The following is a 13,774-nucleotide window of genomic DNA, read 5'->3' as shown; positions in this document are numbered from 1 at the left end:
TGCCAGGGCCTCTAGCCACTGCAAATACACAGTACACAAAAACTCCAGATACATGCACTGCCTTATGCATCTGTTTTGTCGAGGTAGGGGTCTCTAGCACAGGCTGACCTAGAATTCACACTATAGTCCCAGGCTGGCCTTGAACTCACAGCAATCCTACTACCTTGGCCTCCTGAGTGCTGGGATTAAAGGCATGTGCCACTACGCTCAGCATTGGGTTGTTATTTTCATCTTTTTCTTCTATATTCTTGGTGATTGGAAGGGTCTATTTGTAGAGAGGTATTAAATCTCAAAGTAAAATCCTGAATATTCGACTTCTCTTTAGTTCTAACAGGTCTTGCATGATGCATTTCAACACTCTGATTATCATTCACACAACTATAAAGTCTTTCTGATAAATTGACAACTTTATTACTATGGAAATATTATTCTTTTATCTGACAATAGTATTTGTCTTGGGCTGGAGAGATGGCTCACTGGTTAAAGGATCTTGCTTACAAAGCCTGATGTCCTGGGTTCAGTTCCCCAGTATCCATGTAAAATGTACAGATGTACAAAGCAGCACATGCATCTGAAATTTATTTGCAGGGGCAGGAGGCTGTGGCACATCCATACTCTCTCTCTCTCTCTCTCTCTCTCTCTCTCTCTCTCACACACACACACACACACACACAGACAGACATACTTTATCTCTCTTTCCCTCTTTCTAGTCAATAAAAATATTTTTTAAAAAAATAGCCAGTTGAGAGGGGGAAGGGATATGATGGAGAGTGGAGTTGCAAAGGGGAAAGTAGGAGAGGAAATTGCCATGGTTTATCTTATGGAAGTTGTCAATTAAAAAGAAATAGCTGGGCATGGTGGCACATGCCTTTATTCCCAGCACTTGGGAGACAGAGGTAGGATCACAGAGAGTTTGAGGCCCCCCGAAATTACATAGTGAATTCCAGAACAGCCTGAGCTAGAGTGAGACATTACCTTGAAAAACCAAAATAATAATAATAATAATAAATAATATTTGTCTTAATGTCTGCTTTATTCTCCCAACAATATATTAATTCCAGCTTTCACATGCTTACTGTATATAGCTTTCCATTTTTTAATTAAAACTTATTAGTGTCTATTGCAGAGTAGGGTGGAAAGAATGTCAGAGCCTCATGTTGGGTCATGATATGCAGAGACATTTATCTTACCCATAACTGTGGGCTAACTCCAGATTGCATGACCCATAGACCTCAACAAGGAGGGGCCAAAGGGAGGGGGTAGGTCACAGATGAGCCTAATAAGGGTACCAAACTGACTGTATTCACTGAGTACAAAACTAATAAAACAATTTAAAAATACTTATTAGTGCCTATATTTCAACTGTTTTTGTTTTAGATGTCACATTTTAATTACCTATTACCATGCAACAAATTATTCCAAATCTTAAGAGTGTTAAAACAAATCATCTTTGAAGATTCCTTGGGTCAAGAAATTGGGCTGGGCATGGCGGAGCAGAATGGTGAAGGCTTGAATGGGAAATGTCCCCCATGGGCTCATGTCTTTAAACACTTGATCCCCAGGTGGTGGTGCTGTTTGGGAAGGTTCTGGAACTTTAGGAGTTGGAGCCTGTTGAAGGAAGTGGGTCACTAGGCGCAGGCCTTGATGTTTTGTAGCCTAGCTTCACTTCCTGTTCTCCTTTTTTGGCTTTAATTTTTTTTTTTTTATTATTTCTTTGAGAGAGAGAGAATGGGTGCAGCAGGGTCTTCAGCTGCTGTAAGTGAACTCCAGACGTGTGCGCCCCCTTGTGCACATGTGGGACATTGCATGCTTACAACTGTATCTGGCTTTCGCTGGGACCTGGAGATTTGCACATGAGTTCTTAGGCTTCATAGTCAAGTGCCTTAACCACTGAGCCGTCTCCCCAGTGCTCTGTTCACCTTGTGCTCTGGTTCTGGCCTCTTGCTTCTGCTATGCCACCATGATGGAATGAACCCAGGGCGCAGTAAGCCAGGATAAACGAACCCTCTCCTTCCCTAGGCAGCTCCCCATCAGGTATTTGGTCACAGCAACAAGTAAAGTAACCAATAAGCAGATCAAATAGAAAACTAAAATTGGTTTTGTTTTTCTCTTTGAAATGGCATCATGACTGTGGATGTGCAATTGCCACTAGGCCTGACATTCTCCAGGGCAGGAAGTAAGAACTATCACCAGAAATCATTACCTTGAAGTTAAAATGAAAGTGACTAAGCTCTTGATTTTCAGGATTTCAATCAAATCACAGATTTGATTTGATTTGCTTAAAAACTGATGGTGAAGACTGAAAAGAAATTCCCGTGACTAGATCTTCGTCCAGTGCTGTGACACCCACCGCAGTGAATGCTGTATTGTCATCACAAGTATTTTTGTTTGTTGACAGTCACATGACTGTAATCGATTTCATTGTAAGCATATACATAAGTAGGTATTTAGATTAGTGAAAACTCATTCTTTTGGCTCTTACTAAAAGCGATTTTAAGTCAGAGGTTTAATTATGATTTTGTCCACTTTTTATCTTGCTTTGCTAAGCAATGATATTCATTAAAAGCATTATTATCATTGTTTATAAGTGAAATTATTTGATGCCTCCAAAATATATAACCTGGACTGTTGAAAAGATTAAATTTTGCTTTATAAAAAATCTCACTTAGAGGCCTGGGAACATGGCTCGGTGGTTCAAAGCACTTACTTTCAAAGCCTGCTAGCCTGAGAACAATTCCCAGCTGCAAAAAGTCACCCAAGTGTCTGGTGTTTCTTTACAGCAGTAAGAGGCCCTGGCATGTTCATACACACCCACCCTCACACACACACACACACACACACACACACGGACATATGCAAATAAATAAATAAACATTTTTTAAATATCACATTAGGGGCTGGTTATATAGCTTGGAGGCTCTGGGGCTGATCCCAGCACCAAAAATAAATAAGTAAAAATAAAAAATCATATTAACTTAGTGTTTGTTCCTATATTTATCACAGACAGGAGAGACTTCATGACCCAGCAGGAGCGTAAATACAGGCACACAGAAACCTTTTTTTCACAACCTAGAAAAAAAATTTTACCTTTAACTTTCTGTACTTAAAAATAGCTTTGATTTTTTTCTTCTTTCTTCAATGACTGTGTTCTGGTATGTGGCATGCAAGTCCTTGTGAAAGTCATCCTCAAAATTCTCAGAACACTTACCTGGCAGAGGAGATGATCAAAAAGGTGGTTTTGCTGGCAAGAAATTAATCCATTGTACTCTGGGTGCGCTGACCTCTGGGATTTCTCCAAATTTGGGGAACTCGACTGCAAAATTTGTGGTAGTGGGGCCTGGGTTTTTGCTCTCCCCTAATCCTGTCCTGCTAATAATAAAAGAAGGATTAATATAGTGGTAAAAAAGAAAAGAACCCCAAAATATTAGAACCTAGCCCTAACCTTTGATGTGCTGATGTATTGGCTGGGTCATAAGACATACCACAGAATTCAGATCAGCTTATATACTTTGCACTAAGTGATATATGATTTATAAACATATAAATGCCCATTTTTTTCATCTAGCTTATTTTTTTCAGGTCTCAACCTTATGTGTCTTTACTAATAGGCAGCCAAAATAGTTTACGATGTTGACTTTAGTAGCGCTATAAACCCAGATGTCATGTTGTAAGGGGTGAGAGTGATCACAGGCCATAAAGAGGCCATTATAGGAGAGTGTGAACAATGCCACAGCCTGCGAATGAGGCCCTGCCACATGTGGACTCATCACCCTGGGGTCTGTCTATTCTGGCTCCTCGCTGTGATTTCTCTCCCCAGCCCTCTTTGAGCAAATAGATAGGGAGGCGCTCCCGTTATCTCTGAACTCTCTGATCTTCTGCTCTGTGTAGCCCCCAGAACTGTGTTCTTAGCATGTCTGAATTTGATCGGGACCATAAGATGATTATGTTTTCACTACAAGTGGATTGTGAACTAAATGCATTGGGTCGACAGCCAAGATCAATAGCTTTCCCGCTTTTTTTTTTTTTTTTTCAAAGGAAGCTTCTTTTGACAGAGCCCATTAATGGACATGCCACCCATCAGAGCTCAGCAGAGAAGATGGAGTTTTCCCCACTTGTCTACTGGGAAAAATTAGTTCCAATTCATTGCTAATTTGGCTTAAGAATAAACCTTTTTTTTTTTTTAAATACACTGAGCAATGTTTGAAGGTTTTGGAATGATTAAGGAAAGAAGGGTTTAAAGACCAAAGGTAAATGATAGTTTCCTGTCTCCTATGTAAGGCATCTGCAGGCGTTTTTAGATTGTTTTTCAGACATCTTTTTACTATATGCAAATTAGCACAGAGGAGCAGAAGCAGTGGCTGTCACATGACGTTACATGTCAGTATCAGCACTGTTGGAGAGATAACAGACTTTGGTTTTCTCCCAACTTTTAGTTTTTCCTGTTGTGTTATAAACCAGAAAGACTGGGGCGGGCTGACACTTAGGAAAAAGGCTCGTGCCTAGTGTGAGCGAAGCTCTGGCGTTGACCTGCACCATGACAAAACCAAATCAGAAATGTTTTAAACACTGTCTGCCTAAGTAGCTCTCCGCAAGTACCTTTCCTAAGTGATGTATCAGGCCTCAGTTCTACTACTTAGAACGCTAAGTCCCCCTTTTATTTAATGTGCCAGCTTTGAGGTGGACGCTCTGATAGACTAATCGGGGGTCACGTAACAGAACCACCTGAGAAAGGGGACACTTCTTCCATACACTCAATGAGATTTCCAAACACTATTGTCAGGGAATACAAGCAGTCCTTGAAACTTCTTCCCCCTGGGTTATCAGAGTCCGAGACAATTGATGACATTACATTGGTCGTTCATTTTAGATTCGTGGAGCCCACAAAAATCGATAGTTTTCCATTATCAGGTCCAGCTGGGTCACTAGTCTGTCAATGAGCTGTTACAATTGCTGTACAGGGGTGAGTCTGACCAGTCAATTGCTGCTGACAAGAGGAGAGCATGCTGACAGGCGCGGGAACAAGTCAGAACACAGATTTGCACTTCAGTCTGCCATCCAAAGAGACTCAGAGCAAGGCCATTTTCAAGACACAGGGCACACTCCCTGGGAGGTCTGGGGCTGAGCCAGCACCCTCTGGTTTTATAGTATAGGGGCTTAGGAGCCTCGATCCTGGCTCTAGACAGCCAGCTCCTATAGAGACCCTCTATAGTTACTGCCTTTGTTGGGAAGACCAGCCAGCAATGTCCCTAAACAGACCCTCTCCCCACCGTGGTGCCTCAGGAGAAGGCGCCTATTTTTTCTACTCTAATCCACATTTTCAGTGTATAAATCAGTGAAAGAGGAAAAATGGGCCAAAGATACCAAATCAGACAAAATGTGACAAAACAAATTACAAATGTGTATTCACTGGGGACAGAAGGTCCTTTAGCATAGCTGTATAAGCTCCACCCTATTTCCCCATTTATATTATAACACCATCCATACCTTGGTCTCCATGTGAGGTTTTATTTATTTATTTATTTATCTATGAGACAGAGGCAGAGAGAGAGACAGACAGACAGACAGGGCCTCCTGCCATTTCAAGTGAACTCCAAAACCCTGAGGTCTAGTCCTGCCCTCCCTGGCTGTAAACAGGAAGGAGGATACAGAGCCGTAATCCTGGAATGAGTATCTTAACAGTGGCCCCACATAATAAAATGGGTATGTGCCTGCCTTGCCTACTAAGTCACTATATATATTGTCATGAGATTCAAAGTAAGTTCAGGTGAGTGAGCTCAAACTAAGTAAGGGATTGCGTGTGACATGTAGCGGGGGGTGTTGCTCTCTGGAAGCTATGTTGCAGTGAAAAGTTTGTAAACAACTGAAAGTAGTTTTGCTATAGATGAACTATTTCGGAACTAAATTTCGGTGCTGTTCTGCATTCAATGAATACATGAATGATCTCTAGGGACCACCATGAGCGAAAGCCAGAAATTGGAGGACAGCTCCCAAGTCTCAATGGGCCTCAGGCTCTCCACTCACAGAGAGAGAATTGGATGGCAATGGGATGCTGCGAGCTGAGGGGCTCTCAAAGCATAGTGGGCTCGTATGGTGCGTGGGTCTCCTCGTGGTTTGGTTTCAGATATCAAACTTAAAGAGCTCAAAAGATAAATATTTTGAATTTGTTTCAATATTATGATTTTTAATATTCCACTTTTATTAATGACTTTCAAGTATTAAATTATAGCCCTGCCAATGCCTCTAGTCTTGGGTTTGAATTATCTGCAAATCAACATTCACTTGTGTTCCATCATCAAAGCTGGTATTACTGGAAGCCAACTAGCTAAGGTTTTTTTTTTTCTCCCTCCAATATATTCTACAAAAATATCATTTTCTTTAAATAATTTTTTTTTTAAAAAAAGTAGGTTCAACAAGAGCAAATTTGCTAGTAATTAGATGAACCAGACTTATGTCTTCCGGCGCTTGGAAGCATGGAATTCATCAGAGCTCTCATAGCATTAATTAAAAAGAATTTATGTTTTTTTAATAAAATGCTTCATGTTTTAGCTCCTTTCTTCCTCTCCACCAAATGTGATTATGTGGGGGCTGAAGGGAATTCAGGTTAATATGTTGACACACTTAACAATGTGGGGTCATGTTGCACAATACGCTCCACTGGTTTGGTTGGGTACCCCCTGACAGGGCCTAATCAGCCCCTGCCCTAAAGGCAGAGGGAAAGAGAGGATTTTAATTACTGCTCTGTAATGCAAGTTTGCCAGCATTAAATTGAGACATAATTAGGCCTCTGAATTTTAATAATTGTCCTAGCTAATTGGGCAGACAAGTACGTTATGCGGCATGCCATGATTAGATAATTAGTATTTCCAAATGACAAAATTGTGCTCTTGATTACAAATTCGAACATGAAGGGGGAAAGGTAGCGCGCAGATCTTTACAAGTCTATTAAGGGAGAGTTTAGCGATGTTGGTAATTTAAAGTTCATTAGGAGGCAACATTTCATTCTCAGAGAGAGGGGCCTGGTACTGGAGCCTCTGGACTATTCTGGCTCCCACTTAAGGCTCCTCCTAGATTGTTGAGCTTTTTTTTTTTAGCGGGGGTCTACAGGCTGTTTCCTCTCCCCACCCCCTTAGTAATTATCACTGATCTTGGGTAAGTCCATTTGGCTGGGTAGAACGGAGTAGAGGTTACTGCCCCTGGCTGGGCATATATTCACTGTGGTTTTCTTTTGCAAACAGCTGTTCTTTTACTATTTATTTATTTTGAGGCAGCTTCTCATATTAGTCCAAGGTGACCTGCAACTTTCTCTGTAGCCCTAGTCTGGCCTCAAACTCACAGAGATCCTATTTTCTCAGTCTCCTGAGTGCTGGGATGGAAGGTGTGCACCACCACACCCAGCTACAGATGCTTTTTTGTTTTGATTTGTTTTTGAGGTAGGGTCTCGCTCAATCCCAGATTGATTGGAACTCACTCTGTGGTCCCAGGCTAACCTCAAATTCACAGAGATCCTTCTACCTCTGCTTTCTGAGTGCTGGGATTAAAGCACAGATGTTTTTTAAATCTGTATTATTTTTATTGTTCCTGACACAGGGCCTCTGTGTGTAGCTAAGGCTGCCTGGAACTTGCTGTGTAGTCCAAGTTGACCACCATCTCACAATGATCCTTCCTGCCTCAGTTGCCCAAGTGCTGAGATTAATAGACATGCATTACCAATGTCTATGTTGTTCTTTTGATCTTCAGCCAGAATTAGTTATCTCATTTTGTTTACCCACTAAAGTAATTTTGATGGAAAAGAAAGATTAAATCAAAATCTTAAATTTTGGCCAGGTGTAGTGATTTATTTCTGTAATCTCAGCACTCAAGACACTGAGGCAGGAGGATTACAAGTTGGAACCTGACCTCAGCTACTTAACAAGACCCTGTCTCAACAACAAAAAAATCACCTTCCAGTGAGATATTATGTTATGGGAGAAGAGCATGGGCATTGGAGATGCTAAGGTTTGGATATGCAATGTGCCATGTGTTGACAGATTGGTCTGCAGTAGCCATCACTGGTGACTGGATCAAGAGGGTGATAAAATTCATAGCTTCCCAAGCTCAATAGACTATTAGGTGGAACCTGGTTGGAGGAAGCAGGTCATTAGAGACATTAAAGACTGTCTTCTCGCCTTCCCTTCCTCCCTCCTTCTTTCCCTCCCTTTTATCCTTCTTGCTCTTCTTTTCCTGACTACCATGAGGTGGGCAGCTTTCCTCCACCAAGATGTTCCAGCCTTCTGGAGAGATGGCTCAGCAGTTAAGGAGCTTGTCTGCAAAGCCTAATGACCTGGGTTCGATTCCCCAGTACCCATGTAAAAAGCCAGATGCACAAAGTGGTGCATGCATTTTGAGTTTGTTTGCAGTGCTGGAGGCCCTGGTGCACACACACACACACTCTCTCCTTGCAAATATATATATGTATTATATATATATTATAAATAACTAAATAAAACTAAAACTATATATAAATACATATGTATTTATATATAGTTTTAGTTTTTTTTCTTTTTAAAGATGGTCCAGCTTTGCCTCAGGCCCATAACAATGAAGTCAGCTGCTGCTCATGGATCAACATCTTGGAAACTGTGAGCCAAAAGAAATCTTTCCTTTCTCAAGCATTTTGTGAGAGCCACAAACTGCTAGTTCATACAGTGACAGGCCTACTAGTGTGACTTTTGATAAATTAGTCGGAGTCTGTTTGCTCACTGGCAAAACAAAGAACTTTCTCTTTAATATTGTTGATAGGGCTAAATAAAATAATGTATATAATCTATGGCACAGTATTAGTGCTCAATAGATATTAGTTATGCATTAAATGTAAATGAAATCAATAACATTGAATGGTACATTATGAAGGTGATGGTCTGGCCTCCCCCCCCCCACACCCCAGAGGTAGGTCTCACTGTATCCAAGGCTGACCTGGAATTCACTATGTTGTCTCAGGGTGGCCTCGAACTCACAGTGATCATCCTACTTCTGCCTCCTGGGTGCTGGTATTAAAGGCGTGCGCCACCACGCCCAGCTTGGTTTGGCCTTTTGCTATGTCAGTTCTCAAATAAACCAAGGGTCTCTAGCCCCATTGCTTTCTGAATGAGGAACAGGGAACCCCTTTTGGTCTGGGGGCAGCCCAATGGCTCCTGCTGCCTCTAAACCCAAATGTTCACCCTGTTCCTGTCTCCCATTCTTCAAGAACTGGTACCACAGACAAGCCTGCTAACCAGAAGTCATGGGCAGTGGTATAAATCCTGTAACTTGCCCTCACACCTCTCACCCATTCTGCACAAATACGTTATTACCACTGAGGAATACTTCTAGTGACTAAACTTTTCTCAAATCAACAATCACTGGACCCTGAAATATGGAATCAGAGAATAGGTAAGAAATCACATATTTGTAAAAAATTTAAGAGGCTTTATAGAGTTTTTTTTTTTTTTTTGGCAAAAAGATTGGATGCAAACTGGAACCCTTCTAAAAATGTTTATAGTTGGCTCGTGGATGATAAAAGCTCATTAGAAGAAACTTAAAAGTTATGGACATGTATTCCTAACCATTCAAGGTAAAAAAATAGGGAAAATAATGTTTCCAATGGAGAATACATGTTTTTCCCAATGGGAACTGTACAGTGTCTTGAGAGCTCCTTCCTAAATAGAACAGAGAGAAGGGCAGAAAGAACCTCGAGGCCTGAGGAAGAGGCAAAGGGACTAAACGTGGAATGCTAACATGCTGTTGGAAGCTTAGAAAGCAGGAGCAAAATATTGTTCTAGGGAAGGGAAAGGAAAACAGATCTTTATTTACACAATAAGGACCCCTCTCCTCTGAGGGCTGCCATTCTTCCCCTAGTGCACAGCGACTGCTCTCGGGGCGGGGCTGGGGTCGCACGTGTGGCAGAGAAGTCTGTGAGAGCTCAAGACCCGCCGCACTTGCCAGTTGCCAATGGCTGGGGAGGGGTGGGGGTGGGCAGGAAGGAAACGAGGGATCACCGTCGTTAGGATTTTTCCCCCCTGGCACACAATGCTGAAGCTTGTCTCCCTCTCTTTTTGAAGAAGTGCGTTTCTGACTGATCGCTCAACACCTTGTTGGTTCTGATTGCAGAAAACACACCTTATAAATATATGATAACCATCCTGTAATAGAGAGTGTGACAATTTACTTCACAGTGCGTTCCAGGCTGCTAATTGATCGTTTCAGTCCAGGGACGATCTGGAATAAATTATAGCCATCAAAAGGATATCACAGCTCATTTTGGTTGGAAGGGTTTCCACGTCGCTTCGCAGTTCGTCTCCCGGAGAGCGCCGACGGCACCCCGGAGGGCTGAGAAGCCAGCAGCGAGGGAGCAAGAGGAAAAAGGAGGCCAGTGGGCGGGGCCTGCGAGAGGCGGGGCCGAGCCGGCGGCGTGGGCGGGACGCTGGGGGCGTGGCCTCGGCGCGGGGGCGTGGCCCGCCCGCGTGTGGGCGTGGCCTAGCGAGGCGGGTCCGCGGGGCCCGTCCCCCAGCTGCAGGGCCGCGGCCGGACGGTAGAGGCCTCTCTCTCTGCCGAGGCCCCGGCGCGGCGCGGGTGTCGCGAGCCGGCTGGAGCAGGGCTCCGGGGCGCGTCCTTCCGAGCCAGGTCCTCCTCGCCCCCCGGGGGCCGAGCGCGAGGGCCCCGCGGCCGCCCTCTCCTCCCGCGGCAGGCGGCGTGGGCCGGCCGAGGCTCCGAGGTGAGCAGCTTTACCCCCGCGCGCGGGGCGAGTGTGTGGGCGCGGCCCGAGGCTCTGCCCGCTGCCCCGGGGTTCCCGGGTGCGGTTTGGGGGTGGGGGACGTTGTTCGCGGGGCGACGCGGTCACGTGTGCGAGGTGAGGGGGGCCGAGGCCGAGGAACCGGGTTCTCGAGCCCCGCTGGGAAGGGTTGGCGGACGAGGGTCCCCGGGCGAGGTCGTGCCGGGGCGCAGCGCTCGGGGGTGGGGGGGCACGGGCCCTCGGTCGAGGCCGCGGTCGTGTCCCGGGTCCTGCCCCGCCTCTGCCTGCTAAGGCCGCGACCCCCGCCCCGGGCCAGCCAGGGGTGGTGATGCTCTTCCCTACCCCTGACCATGATTTCACTACCCAACTATGTCAATGTGGGTGTTCGTGGAAAAGACAGACCCTTTCAAAGGCACCCTAGATGGGGATTCGAATTGGAAATGATAATTTAAAAGACTGTCGTCCATGGTGCTTTGCCCATCTGGGCGTCCCCCCATCCCATCCCACCCAGGAGGGCCCCCCACTTCCCCCCCCCCCACACCAAGCAAGGATCGAATCTCTTCTTACATAGCCTGAGCTTTATCCTTCCCCTGTGCTCAAAGCCGGGCCGCTTGGTCTTCTGTCACACCCCCACACAGCTTGTCAGTCTAGGGCAGGGAAGTTAGTTTCCACCCTGGTGATTTTGACAGCAGTCATTATATCCAGGTATTATGAAGTGTAATGGCAGTGTGTTCTGGAAAGGTGAATACTATCTCAACTAGTAAAAAGACATTTTAATTCAATCATTTAACAATATCTTGTGTTTGGTTGACATCTTTCAAAATGTTGAAGTTAGTAGCACTTATTATTTTGTGGATATTTATTAATGGACTCAACAAAAATCCCCAAAGGAAGTAGGAGGATTTTTCTTCTGCTGCTTATTCTGTCATAAAAACTGAGGGAAAGAGATGTTGTGTGAGCTACAGAAAAGTCCATCATAAGTTAGTGAAGGAATTCTTTGAGACCAAACATAGTCTAAAACTGGAATAATTGGAAAAGTCAAATCTTAAAATCGAGGCAGATGCTGTCGGATGGACATAATCTAGTAGCTAGAGCTGTATATTTGGAACAAATTCTGGGGGAAGCTAAACGTGGGAATTAGTTTACAGTGAACTCTATAGGTATTGACCCAAGATGTATTTTTCTTTTCCTTTACCTACACTATCTTTTAAAAAATTTCTCTCTCTCTCTCTCTCTTTTTGTTTGTTTTTCGAGGTAGGGTTTTACTCTAGTCTAGGCTGGTCTGGAATTCACTCTGAATTCTCAGGGTGGCCTCAAACTCAAGGCGATCCTCCTACCTCTCCCGCCCTCCCCGCCCCCCCTCAGTGCTAGGATTAAAGGCGTGCGCCACCATGCCTGGCATAAATTTCTCCTTTTTTATAAAAAAAGAAAACATTTTATTTATTTATTTATTTGACAGAGAGAGAGGGGGGGAGGGGGAGGGGAGGGAGAATGAGAATGAATGGGCGTGCCAGGGCCTCCAGCTGCTGCAAATGAACTCTGGATGTGTGCACCACTTTGTGCATCTAGCTTATGTCAGTACTGGGGAATTGAACCTAGGTCCTTTGGCTTTGCAGGCAAGCACCTTAACTGCTAAGCCATCCCTCCAGCCCTACACTATCTTTTCTGTCATTTATTCACTATCATGGGTACCTTACTCTGCCAATGACCATGACCATGATCCCTGTGGGTACTTACTATTAATGAGTAATTGTTAAAATGTAACTAAAATATGCATATTTTCTCCTGGCTACAAGAAACTCATGGAATATTATTAGGAAAGATTTTTTTAATGTGGTCTTTTATTTATACAAATGGAAAATACTATCTTCAAACAGCAAGCCAAATAAATAAATAAATAAATGAGGAATGAGAAAATTTTTGCCAGCTTGTGTCCTCTTTACAGTGCTATGAGTTTCTGTTTTCTTGATTTTTTTTTAAGACAGGTTCCCAGCCAGGTATAGTGGCACATGCCTTTAATCCCTGCACGCTAGCACTTGGGAGGCAAGAGGTAGGAGGATTGGCAAGAGTTCGAGGCTACCCTGAGACATAGTGAATTCCAGGTCATCCTGGACTAGAGCAAGACCCTACCTCGAAAAACAAAAACAACAGCAAAAAGGACAGGTTCTCATGTATCCCATCCCAGGCTGGACTTGAACCTGCTGTGTAGCCAAGGATGACCCTGTGTGCTCAGATTACAAACCTGTGTCATTATACCATGTTTTATAAGGTGCTGGGGACATCACCCAGGGCCTCATGCATGTCAGGCAAGCACTCTACCAACTGAGTTTTAGCCTCAGCTCCAAACCCCCCCCCCCCAAAAAAAACACCTTTTAGAACAAAGTTTAAAAGATTTGTATAACTTAAGGAGCTTATAATATACTTTCAGTTATATTGGGATGCAAGTTTCCTAAAAAGGGCTTGCTCCTTATATAATGGTATGCTGGATTGACTGGTTGTATATGAACGAAAGCACTATATTTTAACATAATTTAATTGAAATTGAAAACGGTTTTTAAACCCAAACCTGAAATAAGAATTGCCTACAATTAGGGGATTTGAGATCAGTCTTTAATTCCTTTGGAGGTCAGTGTACTTACACCGTCAGTTACAAGAGAGCCCTTGAACATAAATTTGACCCAAGGAATATCATAATTCAAATCTGGAAAACATATCCCAAATAATCATGGATAATCTGATTGAAGTTACTGTGTTTAGTAAAAATAGGAAAAACAAAAAGCTGACATGGTGGTGCATGCCTTTAATTCCAGCATTCTGGAAGGCAGAGATAGAAGATCAAGTGAGTTTGAGGCCAGCCTGAGACTACATAGTGAATTCCAGGTCAGCCTGGGTTAGTGAGACCCTACCTAAAAAAAAGAAAGGAAAAACATACCTCCTAGTATATTTATCCCAACTATTTGTACTTATAATTTTTTCCAAACTACTAAAACACTTTGTGTGAAATTTGAGAGAGGAACTTAATGTAAA

The 13,774-nt window shown here is 43.6% G+C and overlaps 1 non-coding gene across 1 annotated transcript; it reads left to right on the top strand.

Moving 5' to 3' along the window:
- The first annotated feature begins 3,200 nt into the window (after nucleotides 1–3,200).
- Nucleotides 3,201–3,359, top strand: LOC123456175. The gene has a single exon (XR_006634389.1). It is a non-coding gene; the product is annotated as a U1 spliceosomal RNA (small nuclear RNA).
- Nucleotides 3,360–13,774: the final 10,415 nt, after the last annotated feature.

Source organism: Jaculus jaculus, chromosome 19 (assembly GCF_020740685.1).
Source record: "Jaculus jaculus isolate mJacJac1 chromosome 19, mJacJac1.mat.Y.cur, whole genome shotgun sequence".
Lineage (NCBI taxonomy): Eukaryota > Metazoa > Chordata > Mammalia > Rodentia > Dipodidae > Jaculus > Jaculus jaculus.
Note: the sequence above shows the minus strand (reverse complement) of the source record. Positions and strands in the feature narration are given on the sequence as shown.